A 14,855-nucleotide genomic window follows, 5' to 3' on the forward strand; every position below is an offset into this window, starting at 1 on the left:
TCTGTCTGTCTGTCTGTCTGTCTGTCTGTCTATCTATCTGTCTGTCTGTCTTCCAAGGCTCCGCCTCTCAAGTCTCTCGAGCCTCCTAGGGCTCCTCCTCCCGAGCCTTCCTGGGCTCCGCCTCACAAGTCTCTCGAGCCTCCTCGGGCTCCTCTCGAGCCTTCCAGGGCTCCGCAACTGAAGTCTCTCGAGCCTCCCAGGGCTCTGCCCCTCGAGCCTCTCGAGCCTCCTACGGCTCCGCCTCTGAAACCTCCTAAGGCGCCACCTCCCTCGGCTCAGCCTCCAGAGCCTTCTACGGCTCCGCCTCCTGAGCCTCCTACGGGTCTCTTCTCCCAGAGACTCCCGAGCCTCCATCGGCTCCGTCCTCAGAGCCTCCTTCTCCCTCGCCACCTTCGGCTCCGCCTCCCGAACCTCCTACGGCTCTGCCCCCAGAGCCTTCTACGGATCCGTCTCCTGAGCCTCCTACGGCTCTTCTCCCAGAGGCTCCCGAGCCTCCTACAGCTCCGCCTCCCGAGCCTCCTAGGGCTCCACCTCTGAAACCTCCTACGGCGCCACCTCCCTCGGCTCCGCCTCCAGAGCCTTCCAGGTCTCCGCCTCTAAAGCCTCCTCCGCCTTCCTCGGCCCCACCTCCTGAGCCTTCCCCAGCTCAGCATCCAGAGCCTTCTACGGCTCCACCTCCTAAGCCGCCTATAGCTCTTCTCCCAGAGACTATCTAACTGTCTGTCTGTCTTGTGCCTCTTGTTTCCCCCCTGGTCTGTCTGTTTCCCCCCCAGTCTACCCCCTCTCTCCTGGGTCCTTCACTCCATTTTATTATTTATTTTGTTTATTTTTGAGGGGGGATTATGTCACGGTCTCGCTCACCTGCACCGTGTTTCGTGTCGTCTGCACCGTGTTTCGTGTCGTCTGCCCTGTGTTTTCTGTTTCACCCGTCACTAGTCACGTCCATGTCACGCTCCCTTGTTGTCCGCTCCGTGTTTTCTGATTTACCGCTCATGCTTCCTGTCATGTCTTCCTTGTTGTCCGCCCGTTTCACTGTCTTCGTGAAAACTACACTTCCCTTCTTCCCGTCGTTTCCGGCCCTGTCAGTGTGTTATTGTCCGCACCTGTCTGTCATTTTGTCATTACCGTCTCTCTTTATTTAAACCCCGCTGTTTTCCCTTCCGTTTGTCGTGCGTTGACATTCCATGTCTCCGCGTATGTCTCGTTTGACTCTCTCTGTTCGTGTTGCCTGCCAGTCTGTCTGCTCGCTCGAGGTTACCCTGTTCTCTCTCTGTCTGTCCGTCCAAGGTTACCCTGTTGTTCTCCAGTACTTAGCTTGCCTTTCTCCCATCGTGGATTTTGATTTGTTCCAGTGTTTTGTTTCTTTTGTCCTAATTCTAATAAAAGCTGCACTTGGATCCACACCCCCGTCTACCTTCTCCTATTTCCACACATCATAACAACTGGGCAGGGCGATATATATTGAATATTCCCATTAATATTTCAATGATTTTGCTGCTGATCTAACATTAAGCAATATTGTGAATATTGTGATGATTTTAATTCGCTTTGACCACAACTTTTGAAAGAGCGTATCAATCCTTCAGCCGTCCTGTGTGACAGTGCATATTTGAGCTAATGAACTGTATTCAGACACATTTCGGAACAAAGCGTCGCATGAAGTTCAGTTGCGTGACAAAGCACCACATTTGCAAACCTTTGTGTTTTTTCCTCAGCATTCTTCCAACATGCCGTCCTCATTGAAATCAATGGATTCTCAACGTGCTCTGAGTAAATAATAGTGTGTAGGTGAACTATATAATCGCAATGGCTTTGATGGCAATATAAAAATAAGCAAAATCATGAATATTGCAGTGATTTAATGCATTAGGCTAATTTCACAAAACAGTACCTGGGAATTCAGTGTGTATTTGCATTATGAATCGCAATGCAAAATTGCATTTCACACTACATTATCACATTATTTATAGCACTGTGTGTGTGTGTGTGTGTGTGTGTGTGTGTGTGTGTGTGTGTGTGTGTGTGTGTGCTTGAAGTTCCCCTCACAGCTCTTTGTTGCAGTTTCAGTGGGCGAGTTTCACCCTTATCTGTCTTTATTTCCCAAGAGTGTTTCCATGGATCCACTATCCAATGGCAAAACTCAGTTTAGCGGAATCTTCCCGGTTGTCATGGAGACGTCAGAATGTCTGACATTATCTGATGAGATACTTTGTCTCTCCAAACTGCACTTCAGTACAGACACTCGACTCTTCCTGCTGCCGGGATTCATGAAGCAGGTGTCCACCTGCGTTTCCATAACAACTCATGACATTATGGTCTGAGTTTTTCACGGTCCATCTGGTGCATGCGGCGGTCACTTGGTAAAGCAGAGACGGGTGTCTGTGTGGAAGATGTGGTCGTACTCTGTACGATTAGACCGCAATAACACGCATCATTAGCATCCAAAACACACGGCCTGCTGCAGAGACACGAGCCGAAAGGAAATTCTAATATTATTTGTTACATTTTTACTTGTTCCAAACCTGTATGTTGTCATTTTGAGCACAAAGCTGAAATGTTTGGCAAATCTTTATTCAGCTCTTTTCCATATAACAACAGTGGCCACTTTAGTGATGACATCACTTCCTGGAGGTGAAGATTGTCGGTAAATATTGACTTAAATGTGCATCTGTTTCTCACACAAATCTACTGTAAGACTTTAGAAGACTAGGAATATAGTGCACAAATCAAATGAGCTACTTTTAAAATAGTTTTATGTTGTTTTCTGTCCTTTTTAGAGCTTGACATACGTGGTATTATATGTAAAAGAGCTGTGTAAAGATTCTTCACAATTGCACCATTTGTGTTATCATTTCTCCACAGAATTAATTACAGCCTACCGGTTTGGATCGACATGGTGGTGAGAGTAAATAATGACGGAAATGTAATTTAAAGTTCCACAAAGAACGTTTTATTTAAGAGCCCAGAAACCAGAAACACTGATCTGAAGAATCCATGATGACACATCAAACACATTTTCAGTCTCAAAAGTACCATGTTGGAATTCAAGAAATTACTGCAGTCAAAAAGTGAAATTTTACGCACAACATAAGGAACCACTGATGAACGTTTATTTTTAATAGAAAGGGATTTCTGGTGAGTGATAAACATAAGAACAAAAACCTCATCAGAAAATAATGTATACAGATTTATAAATCACAGATCTGTTCCCAAACCTAGTGAGCTGCCAATCTAGAACACTTCAGATGTGAAGTTTATACAAAAATTAAGACAATAATATTATACTGCCTTCTAAGATATTATGGCCAAATGCTAATGTGGCATTACATGTACAGTACTGTATAGCACCATCTGTCCGTCCATCTATCTATCTATCTATCTATCTATCTATCTATCTATCTATCTATCTATCTATCTATCTATCTATCTATCTATCTATCTATCTATCTATCTATCTATCTATCTATCTATCTATCTATCTATCTATGTGTCTGTCTGTCTGTCTGTCTTTCTATCTGTCTGTCTGTCTGTCTGTCTGTCTGTCTGTCTGTCTGTCTGTCTATCTATCTATCTATCTATCTAACTGTCTGTCTGGCTGTCTGTCTGTCTGTCTATCTATCTATCTATCTATCTAACTGTTTGTCTGTCTATCTATCTATCTATCTATCTATCTATCTATCTATCTATCTATCTATCTATCTATCTATCTATCTATCTATCTAACTGTCTGTCTGTCTGTCTATCTATCTATCTAACTGTCTGTCTGTCTGTCTATCTATCTATCTATCTATCTATCTATCTATCTATCTATCTATCTATCTATCTATCTATCTATCTATCTATCTGTCTGTCTGTCTGTCTGTCTGTCTGTCTATCTATCTACCTGACTGTCTGTCTGTCTGCCTATCTATCTGTCTATCCATCTATCTGACTGTCTATCTGTCTGTCTGTCTGTCTATCTATCTATCTGTCTGTCTGTCTGTCTGTCTATCTAACTGTCTGTCTGTCTGTCTATCTATCTATCTAATTGTCTGTCTGTCTGTCTGTCTGTCTGTCTGTCTGTCTGTCTGTCTATCTATCTATCTATCTATCTATCTATCTATCTATCTATCTATCTAACTAACTGTCTGTCTGTCTGTCTGTCTGTCTGTCTATCTATCTAACTGTCTGTCTGTCTGTCTATCTATCTCACTGTCTGTCTGTCTGTCTGACTGTCTGTCTGTCTGTCTGTCTGTCTGTCTGTCTATCTATCTATCTATCTAACTGTCTGTCTGTCTATCTATCTATCTATCTATCTATCTATCTAACTGTCTGTCTATCTATCTGTCTATCTATCTGACTGTCTGTCTGTCTGTCTGCCTATCTATCTGTCTATCCATCTATCTAACTGTCTGTCTGTCTGTCTATCTATCTATCTATCTATCTATCTATCTATCTATCTATCTATCTATCTATCTATCTAACTGTCTGTCTGTCTGTCTGTCTGTCTGTCTGTCTATCTATCTAACTGTCTGTCTGTCTGTCTGTCTGTCTGTCTGTCTGTCTGTCTATCTATCTATCTATCTATCTATCTGACTGTCTGTCTGTCTGTCTGTCTGTCTATCTATCTATCTATCCATCTATCTAACTGTCTGTCTGACTATCTATCTATCTATCTATCTATCTATCTATCTATCTCTATCTGTCTGTCTATCTATCTAACTGTCTGTCTGTCTATCTATCTATCTATCTATCTATCTATCTATCTATCTATCTATCTATCTATCTATCTATCTAACTGTCTGTCTGTCTATCTGTCTGTCTGTCTGTCTGTCTAACTATCTAACTGTCTGACTGTCTGTCTGTCTGTCTGTCTGTCTGTCTGTCTGTCTGTCTGTCTGTCTATCTATCTATCTATCTATCTATCTATCTATCTATCTATATATCCCGATTTATAACTATATGTAGCCAGTGAGTTGTAAATAAACAACAAAGGATACAAATAAATATATATTTTGGGGTTTTATTCTGAAGGCTGTTGGAAAAAGATGACAAACAGCAGTAGATGGGGCCGTACAGTGTTAAAAAAAACAACAACAAAAAAAACACAAAAACAAAATAAAACACAGAAATTAAATACGGTATAACAAAATATGGTAGAGGCTAATGTCAATAGAAAATACAAACAGGGCATTAGCTGACCCATAGACTTCAGCATACATCACCTTATACTTCAATCATTCACAGCTTGTGTTACATTCAAGTACTCCGTCAGCATTTTCATAATTGTGAGAAAATATTTTTTTATAGAATGTATTTTATCCTGAACATGATTCTTAGATAATTAAAGACTTTACACTCTTGTAGGATGAATCATATTGAAATAGCTTTTTATTGTGTCGGATGGAGTTGACACAAATCACAGTAAGATAGTGAATAAATGTTCATTCTCAGAAAAAAGCATTATGATTAAAACCTCTTCCTTTACACGGTTCATCAGCTGAGACCTTTGTCTGCAATATATCCATTTCAAATTCATTTATTATAAAAAAAACCCTCAGATTTAAAACATGTTTTTGTCCAAGAAACCTTTGATATTATAGATTTCTATTCAGATTTATGTCATTATTAATATATTAATAAAAGCGCGTGTGTGTGCATATGTGTGTGTGAGTGTATATGCGTGTCTGTGTGTGTGTGTGAGTGTATATGCGTGTCTGTGTGTGTGTGTGAGTGTATATGTGTGTATATGAGTGTGTGTGTGTGTGTGTGTGTGTGTGTGTGTGTATTTTACTAGAAAAAAGACTGATTAAGAAAATGTTTTTTGCAACAAGAGGGAAGGATGGGAGGAACTAGGTGAGGGATCTGTCTCTTCTATCTTTGGTCTCACAGATGGCTCAAAGAGGGAAGGGTAATACACACACACACACACACAGCTGCAAGGTCAGCCACATGGCTGAAGCTGTTAGGTAATCTGGCATGATTCCATTGCTGTCTTAAAACAGCTTCTCATCCTACAGTAAAAGAGCTTCTCACAACACACACACAGTCATGTTGTGCTCAGCAGAATCTTGAAATAATCCGGCGTGTCACCAGTGCAGGAATTTGAGGAAGAGACTCATGGGTCACAGCGGGGCCTGATCTGGCATTGATGGACTGGAGAGATGTGTGTACACGGCCACCGCCATATTCGTTGACAAAGATTTTTAACAATAATGAAGATGAGATGAAAAAGATGCATCATGATGATAATCATATGTTTTTATTAAAACAAAGTGTTCACTAAATAAGTATAAAAAAAAAAAAGTACAAAATGTTTTATGATAAATAACAAAAATTACAAGTAGCTAATATGTTAGATATATTAAATATATTCTCCCCAATTTATAATGCTCAAATCCCAATGCGCTCTAAGTCCTCGTGGTGGTGTAGTGACTCGCCTCATTCCGGGTGGCGGAGGACGAATCTCAGTTGCCTCCACGTCTGAGGCCGTCAATCCGCGCATCTTATCATGTGACTCGTTGAGCGTGTTACCGTGGAAGCGTAGCGCTTGTGGAGGCTTCACGCTATTCTCCGCAGCATCCACGCACAACTCACCACACGCCCCACCGAGAGCGAGAACCACATTATAGCGACCATGAAGAGGTTACCCCATGTGACTCTACCCTCCCTAACAACCGGGCCAATTTGGTTGCTAAGGAGACCTGACTGGAGTCACTCAGCACGCCCTGAATTCAAACTCACGACTCCAGGTGTGACGGTCAGCGTCTTATCTATTATATGTTGTTAATTTTAAGGAGTTCAGGTTTTCAGGCCATTTTTTTCATGTTGTTTGATTTTACGTATTAAAAGATATTAGTTTATATTTAGTTTATTCATTTTTGAAAATATGTGAGTATTTGTTAAAAGTGTTATTTTCGTTGACTAAAATGTTATGTCGCTTTAATCAGTGTATGTATATGCCATGATGAAGTATACACTAAATTTAAAGGACATTTTTGGCCAAAGACTAATATTATGACTAAAATAAGGAACTGTCAATATGAACACTGAGTTGAACACATTTTACCATATCTATTCCACAGATTTTCTCCCAAAATCAACATTGAAAAGACTAATAGGTCTGTAGTTTCCGTCTGGTTCTGCCTATGGGTAACATTCAGACTTCACAAGATCATAAAACTTGCAGCAAAAAGAAAAAGACACATTCTGTCAAGAGCTAATCGGTATGCAAAAGTGAATTTTGGTCCCGTGAGACATGCTTGTATCTTTATGAAGTCAGTCTAGACGAGTTCACAGATAAACAGACGAGTCATAACACGATTCCGACGGCCTCCATATTTCTCTCCCTCTCGCAGTTTATTTCCTCCTACACTTCTCATCTCTATCTTTCTCATCTACTATTTTCTCAAAGAGTCCAAAAAGTAGGACAAAAAGTTTGGGATTTAAAAAACATCATATCCACTGGCGTCTTGGCAGCATTTGATTGGCTGAGAGGAAACTTGCTTGTTTGAAATTCTTATCGCATCCTAATCTTTATGCTTAACATGATTTTAGAGCGATAAGGTTGTCAAAACATGTCTCTCTCTGATTCGACTCTTGGTCTTGACAAGATGACAGTCTTTGATAAAATGTTAACAGCTCACAGATGACACAATGTTTTTTATTTATTGCTTCAGACAAAGTCATAATTTCGCTGGCAACGGTGAGTCGAGACCATTTATGATGTTTTAATGTTCGCAGAGCTCTCTGTAATAAAACATCTAAGAGTGTCTACTATTTGGCCGTGTTTGTGCTTTTAATGCGGGAGATAAAACAGACAGGAGAGATGCTGCAGTAGATTACAGGAGATTGTTTGGGGTAGGAGGCGGTTTACTGCACTGTTTGCCCAATGTCACAGCTCTTATCTGGGCCGACAGGAAGACAGATCTGGCCCGGGTTGAGCTGCTCTGATGGATCACAGATAAGAGCGACACGGGGGAGGGCTGGCAGAAGATGGCACCTGTCTGATCATCGCCTGTCTAAGAGCCACACACACTTCTCACACACTCCACACACACTTCTCACACAATGCACTCACACTTACCAGAGACGTGTTCAGCTGTGTGTACAGTATCTGTGTTCTGATTGGAGCAGAAAGATGTTTCTGGTCTATTTCTATGGAATTAACGATGGTTGTTTCTGTATACCTGAGTACCCTCACTCCCAGCAGTCTTAGACAGATCTGTCACTGCCATACATGACGAGTGAATATTTCTATGCCACCTACTGCTCAGCTAAATGGTGATGGGCCATATGGCTCAATCTTGCTTGAGCCAATCAGATCTGTGAGCTGAGTGTTAGAGCCACCGTTTTCCAAGGACACGAGCACACCTGGAGAGCTCAGACCAACGTGAATGGCCTCTCTTTAATATCTCACTTTTTTCTCCTAGACAGCAATGTGATTAAATGAAGAGCAAAAAGAGACTTTCTAAAGCTAAATAAGCAAACTGCCTCAGGTGTTTCTCCTGAAACAAACTCCTCCAGAGTTTCAGAAGAGCTCTCAACAATGTCTCAAACTGTGCTGGGATTTGTCAAGATAACAAAATCTGCAATCAAATGTCAGAGATCTCAATGAACACAAGCATTTTCCATAAAATTCTCCATGGAACAACTACAACCCCAATTCAACCGTGACACAAGTTTGTTAAGTTTAGCGCATTATGCTGCTTAGAAAGCAGGAGGTCCCCTTGCTCCCTATTTAGTGCATTACTTAACCTCCAGTGTGCTGTCTGTCTGCACTGGTCTCAGAACAGTTATAGGGAGCTATAGGATGCTCCCTTTCTCCCTATTTAGTGCATGACTTAACCTCCAGTGTGCTGTCTGTCTGCACTGGTCTCAGAACAGTTATAGGGAGCTATAGGATGCTCCTTTGCTCCCTATTTAGTGCATGACTTAACCTCCAGTGTGCTGTCTGTCTGCACTGGTCTCAGAACAGTTATAGTAGAGCTATAGGATGCTCCCTTGCTCCCTATTTAGTGCATGACTTAACCTCCAGTGTGCTGTCTGTCTGCACTGGTCTCAGAACAGTTATAGAGAGCTATAGGATGCTCCCTTGCTCCCTATTTAGTGCATGACTTAACCTCCAGTGTGCTGTCTGTCTACACTGGTCTCAGAACAGTTATAGTAGAGCTATAGGATGCTCCCTTGCTCCCTATTTAGTGCATGACTTAACCTCCAGTGTGCTGTCTGTCTGCACTGGTCTCAGAACAGTTTGAAATGCACCTTATTTTCATCCTAACGCCATATAAAGCCTCTGAAAGACACATTTATTAGTTTTTAACTCATTTATTCTCAATGTGATAATGTTCAGTGAATATACAGAAATGCATTTATTAATGTTAATGAATAGAACCGTATTGTACAGTGATAACAAAATTAAACATAACAAAATGTATATTAAAATGAAGCGAAATGACCCACAGATGTGTTATAGTTGAAAGTTATTAAAAATAACTAACATGCTTTTTTAACTTTTGAGGGAATTTGGTGCCATTTTCCACATATGCGGCCTTCATGTTTATCAGTGTGCTGACGAGTGAAAAATGAATGAATTTTTTAAAGTGGCATATCAAACAAAACTAGAGACTCTACTCTCTACAACCAAACAGGTTTCAATCAAAAAATGTTTTGCCTCTGGTAAGAGGTTTCTTACCAGAGGCACTTTTGCTGGCATTGCGCCCTTAGTAGCACTTCACGGAAATCGATGTCATGTTGTTGTGTCACGTGATGCGGCAGAAGTTAAACCCTTAAATGACAGTGTAGGGTGTTGTGAACAGTATTCAGTTGGTTTTAATTAGGGCTGTAGATTTAACGCGTTAATTCAGTGCGATTAATTTTACAAAAAGAACGTGTTAAAAAAATTAATGCAATTAATCTCAATGCCCACGGACCATAATAAGAAATATTCCTGAGAAATTCAAGCTTGTAGTACCACCTGTTTCCTCCAGGGGGCAGTAAGTGAAACTTCAGATGTATGAGCAACACAGAGTTTATACAGTGAAGAAACACTTCAGCAGAACAACACAAACATGCGTTACGTTCTTGTGTTCAAACACTTGATGGAGCTCAAATCCGATCTAAGAGATCTCAAGATGTGTTTAAATATTGAATATTAAACTATATTTAACTTGACACAGTGACCTAAACATTATACGTTTATGACGCAACACACCCGAGACGTCTGACGCAGGTGTACATTGACAGGCTCTTAAACAAGCCCTCATCATAAATCTCAACTGACTGATAAATTCACTTGTGTAATGGATTACTGTGAACTGTGTGTCAATGTTTGACTTATGATCAATAATATGGTCGTAAACAATACATTGTATTCTAAAGCCAATTTTTGTCTTATAATGATTCTGCTACAGGAATGTAAAGCATTTTAATTATCTGAATATATATACCGTAATTTCCGGACTATTGAGCGCACCTGAATATAAGCCGCACCCACTGATTTTTACAAAAAATATGATTTTGAACATAAATAAGCCGCACCTGTCTATAAGCCGCAGGTGCCTACTGGTTCATTGAAACAAATGAACTTTACACAGGCTTTAACGAAACACGGTGTGGCAGCGGGGGCGTGGTCGTGGTCAAGCGCCCGGGCGCTTACACCTGAGCTAAATTATGTCTTAACACCGGTGTCTAATTTCAGTAAGCATGGGGAGAGCGGCATAAAAAGGCAGCAGCCACAGAGCTGAGAGAGTGACACACGTCAGTCTAGTGTTGGCGCATAGAAGAATTGAGAAACTTTATAAAATTGATTGTAAACATTGTTGTGGCCATTAAAAGCCTTACCTGGAACATCAAGTGCCCTGCTGAAAACTGTCACACTGGTGCCCGTGTGACAGTTTTCCCAAGGACACGTGAAGCAGGGCACTTGAAATTAGACACCGGTGTTAGACATAATTTAGCACAGGTGTAAGCGCCCTTACAGCTTTTCTCTCCCGGACGGGCACTTGACCACGCCCCCGCTGCCACACACGGCTTGTAATAAAACATTTGCAGTAAACAGTAGCCTACCAAGAAAGTCATTGGTCACTATCTTCCTCGTCCTGTGCACTGAAACCACTGAAGTCATCTCCTTCGGTGTCGGAGTTGAATAGCCTCAGCTTTAGTTTAGAGTCAATTCCTCACGCTGCTGTTTCCGACGTCTTATCATCGACTCATTAAGACCAAGCTCCCGTGCAGCAGCTCTATTTCCTTCTCCAACAGCCAGATCAATCGCCTTCAACTTGAAAGCAGCATCATATGCGTTTCTCCATGTCTTTGCCATGGTGAGGGTGACAAAATTACTACCGTAATCAGAATGATGGGAAGTTTGAGCCTTCGATTTAATCTAAACAGTAGGCTAAACAAAAAATAATTGTTTGACCTTAACCCGTTCGGCAATTTCATTGGTCTAATGAAAGCTTCACGCCAAAAAACTGAGCACGTCACAGAATGTTTTTTTTTTTAATAAAATTTTAAAGCGGGAAAAATCCATATATTAGCAGCGTCATTGTATAAGCCGCGAGGTTCAAAGCGTGGGAAAAAAGTTGCGGCTTATAGTCCGAAATTACGGTATATATATATATATATATATATATATATATATATATATATATATATATATATATTTTACATTTTAAAAGATAACTATGTATAATTATATATTGATATAAATATGTATAATCATTATATATTGAATTATTGTTATATGAGGGGCTTCCTCAGCAAATATTTGTACATGCGATTAATCGCGATTAATTAATCGGGACACCATATCATTAATTTAGCGATTGACAGCCCTAGTTTTAATTAATTTACAGTAAATAATGCATTGGGTATAACGAAGCCAAAATACAACGGCCACACGTATGGATGCGAGGTCGCACATGTTTAATGTAGTTGATATATTGAGGCTTAATGCCATTTTTATGCCAAGCTCATTTGGTATCTTTGGAGTATCTTTGGCTTATCCAAAGGCTCAGTTAACTTCACAAGGTAAAAAAACATCAAATAATGTGTTGTTGTAGTGTTTTCAATATAGCCTTATTCTCCTTTTTTGTTTTTGTTCGCATTTTACATACTGAAACAGTTGCAAGCCTGTTACTAGGCTTTGTTAAATGTGCAGTTTTCTTCCTCACCGATAGGGGGCACTGGAGTGCTCTATGTATGAAATAGGTTGTGAGAAAGTTTGGAGCAAGATAGAACAGCATGGTTTTCCTCGTGTTCATGGGCTGTTCTTGTTGAGAAACTTCGGTTTGCTGTTCAATTAAGGATTTTTGTATATAGCCCTTGTTACTGTAGTCACCAGCTCTTGGTGCATGGGATACCCAACCTGCAAATGCTGTTCCTGAGAGCCTGATGTTCAGTGGGGTTACTTGGACTAGTTTATGAAAGAGAAAATGTGATGCATCTGGATCATAAATCACCTTCCAGATATTTAATCAGATAAAATTATCTCTTCTTCATTCACAAAACTCATGACTTGCATCAGTTGTTTTAACTTATGTCATGAACTTAAAGGACTGCTTGAACTCTCAGAGCTATTGCTCCTATTTTTTTATGGGCTTTGTTCGAATTTATGCTTTGTTGAACAAACAATAGATTTATATGAATTGTAATTTTGTGTTTATTTTACATTTACTTTTCTTTATCATTTATACTTACAGTAGTTAATAGGGTTTGATACTTTTCTTTATAGTTTAAAATATAAGGTAATGTAATACATTAGTGGGGATTTCTTTAAGACTGCAAGGGAAGCTCAGCTTCCCCTCTAATGTCAAAAAAATAATGGTCAAATATGTACTATTGTGTAAACAATTTATTGACTAAAAATGCGTTAGAACACGTTCATCTCAAGACGAAGTTCGTTCAGAATCAGCTACATTACATATAGCAGGTCGGCTGACTCGATTTACTTCTCATACATTCCCGTAGCGCCAGTGCATTTCCCTGTTGAAGCCGAAGCGCCCATTGACTTCAATGGGGCTGCTCTGAACAGTTTTTTTCAGTGCTCGAAAATAGACGGTCATTGGATAAATGCTGCGATTATGTCTCGCCCACGGACGCTCAGCGCCTCTGGGGGTGAATGAGGAGTGGGCTGGCCCGGACTCCGGGCTTCAGCGTGATGATTGGAGGATCTGTCGAAAGACTGCATCTCCTTTTGATTGACAGCGAATCTGTACTATAAGAAGTCACTGAAGCTATTTCAGGCTCAGTCCCATCGCGGATTTCTCAAGTGTAGTCGAAAGACAAACTGCTGCAACCTATTTCTTTATATTTGTTTGGCGAAATTGCTAGTCAATTTGCATAATACATTTCACACAATTATACACCACATTCCTTGTTTCAGTTTTACCAAGTTTAATATATTTTGTTTTAGAGCGTTTGTTCGTTCGTTCGTTCGTTCGTTCATTCATTCATACAGTAGGCTAGGCTAGCGTCGTACGGGTGAAACTGCGCACGATGGCAGACGGTGCTAATATTGTCGACCTGATTTTGGCGAAGCCATTTGAAAGTCTTCCTTACGAGGAAACAATTTGAATTAAACAGCAGGGCAGATCAACACCTAAGATTGATTTAGTGCAAAAAATAGGGTAAATAAGTTTATAATGTAGGCCGAAAATGAGCTTCCCCTCTTTGAAAGACCAGCAGCCGCCACTGTAATACATGTGAGCCCTCCACTCATACTTATAGTTACTTTTGAGATAAAGAGACACAGCAATGGTTGTAGATTTATTTATTTATTTATTGTTTATTATTTCCTTGTACAGTATAATTATGGCAAGCCAATGTTCTGGTGCAGAGGATAAGAACCCAATCCTGATTTTACAGCTGGCCCATTTGTGACTAGAAGAGAACCCCTGAGGGAGCTCATAACTACATTCAGTGAGTTTTACCTTAATTCTGAAGAGGGTAATTATTGCAGAAACTAACAAGGTGGTTCAAACCCCAGGTGAGATTCCTTTCCCCCCACCGCCACCTCCTGTGGAAAGAGCAGAACTTGACTTGTGCTTATCTGTCTGGGAGTTAGTGGAGGAATGGATGAGTTATGACCCTTGAGAGATGCATCACAGATTGTTAATGTTTCTCACTGATGGAGCTGAATAACCAATGTAATGAAATCTGACCTATCAAATTTAGAGGAAATGTGAATGAGTGCATAAAATCCTAGAGCTGAGTATTCAAGATTTGGGGAAGTCAGTAGTTGATTGTTTAAAAAAAGAGATGTCTAAATTGACAATAAGTTAAAGTCATGTGCTCCGTTGATGTCAACCCCAATACCTCCTCCTACTCTCCTTACCCCAACTGTAACCAAAGACTTGAGTAAAACCCAAAAAGTTCAGCCAAGTCATCCTCCTTCATCCAGTGCTGAAAATATACCTGCAAATCCTGATCATCCACCAGTAAAAGTTAAGTTCCCGCATTTTGGCAGTGGTGAAGAGAACGATCCAGTTTCTTACACTGAATGGTGTGAGGAATATTTAGCCATTCGACCTCTAAGTGACTCTTCTCTCACTTCAGCATTGAAAGGCTCTGCAAAAGACTGGTGGTTAGTAGAAAGGAGAACAGTATAGACATGGAGCCAATTTATGGAGATATTCCTTTGCTCATTTCTGCGTGACGACTATGAAGCGGAAGCTACTAGAAGGTTATTGGAGACAAAACAAGGTGCTAGAGAGAGTATTCGGGACTTTGCCTTCCACTGTAGAGCTCTATGCCTAAAATAGATGAAAGATATGCCAGAGAGGCAAGTTGTGAAGGCTATACTCAGAAACTGTAATCCTCAACTTGCTAGCTTACTACGAGGAATGGTGAGGGAGGTAAGCGAATTGGTAAGGATT

The sequence above is a fragment of the Xyrauchen texanus genome, chromosome 39 (genome assembly GCF_025860055.1).
Source record: "Xyrauchen texanus isolate HMW12.3.18 chromosome 39, RBS_HiC_50CHRs, whole genome shotgun sequence".
Lineage (NCBI taxonomy): Eukaryota > Metazoa > Chordata > Actinopteri > Cypriniformes > Catostomidae > Xyrauchen > Xyrauchen texanus.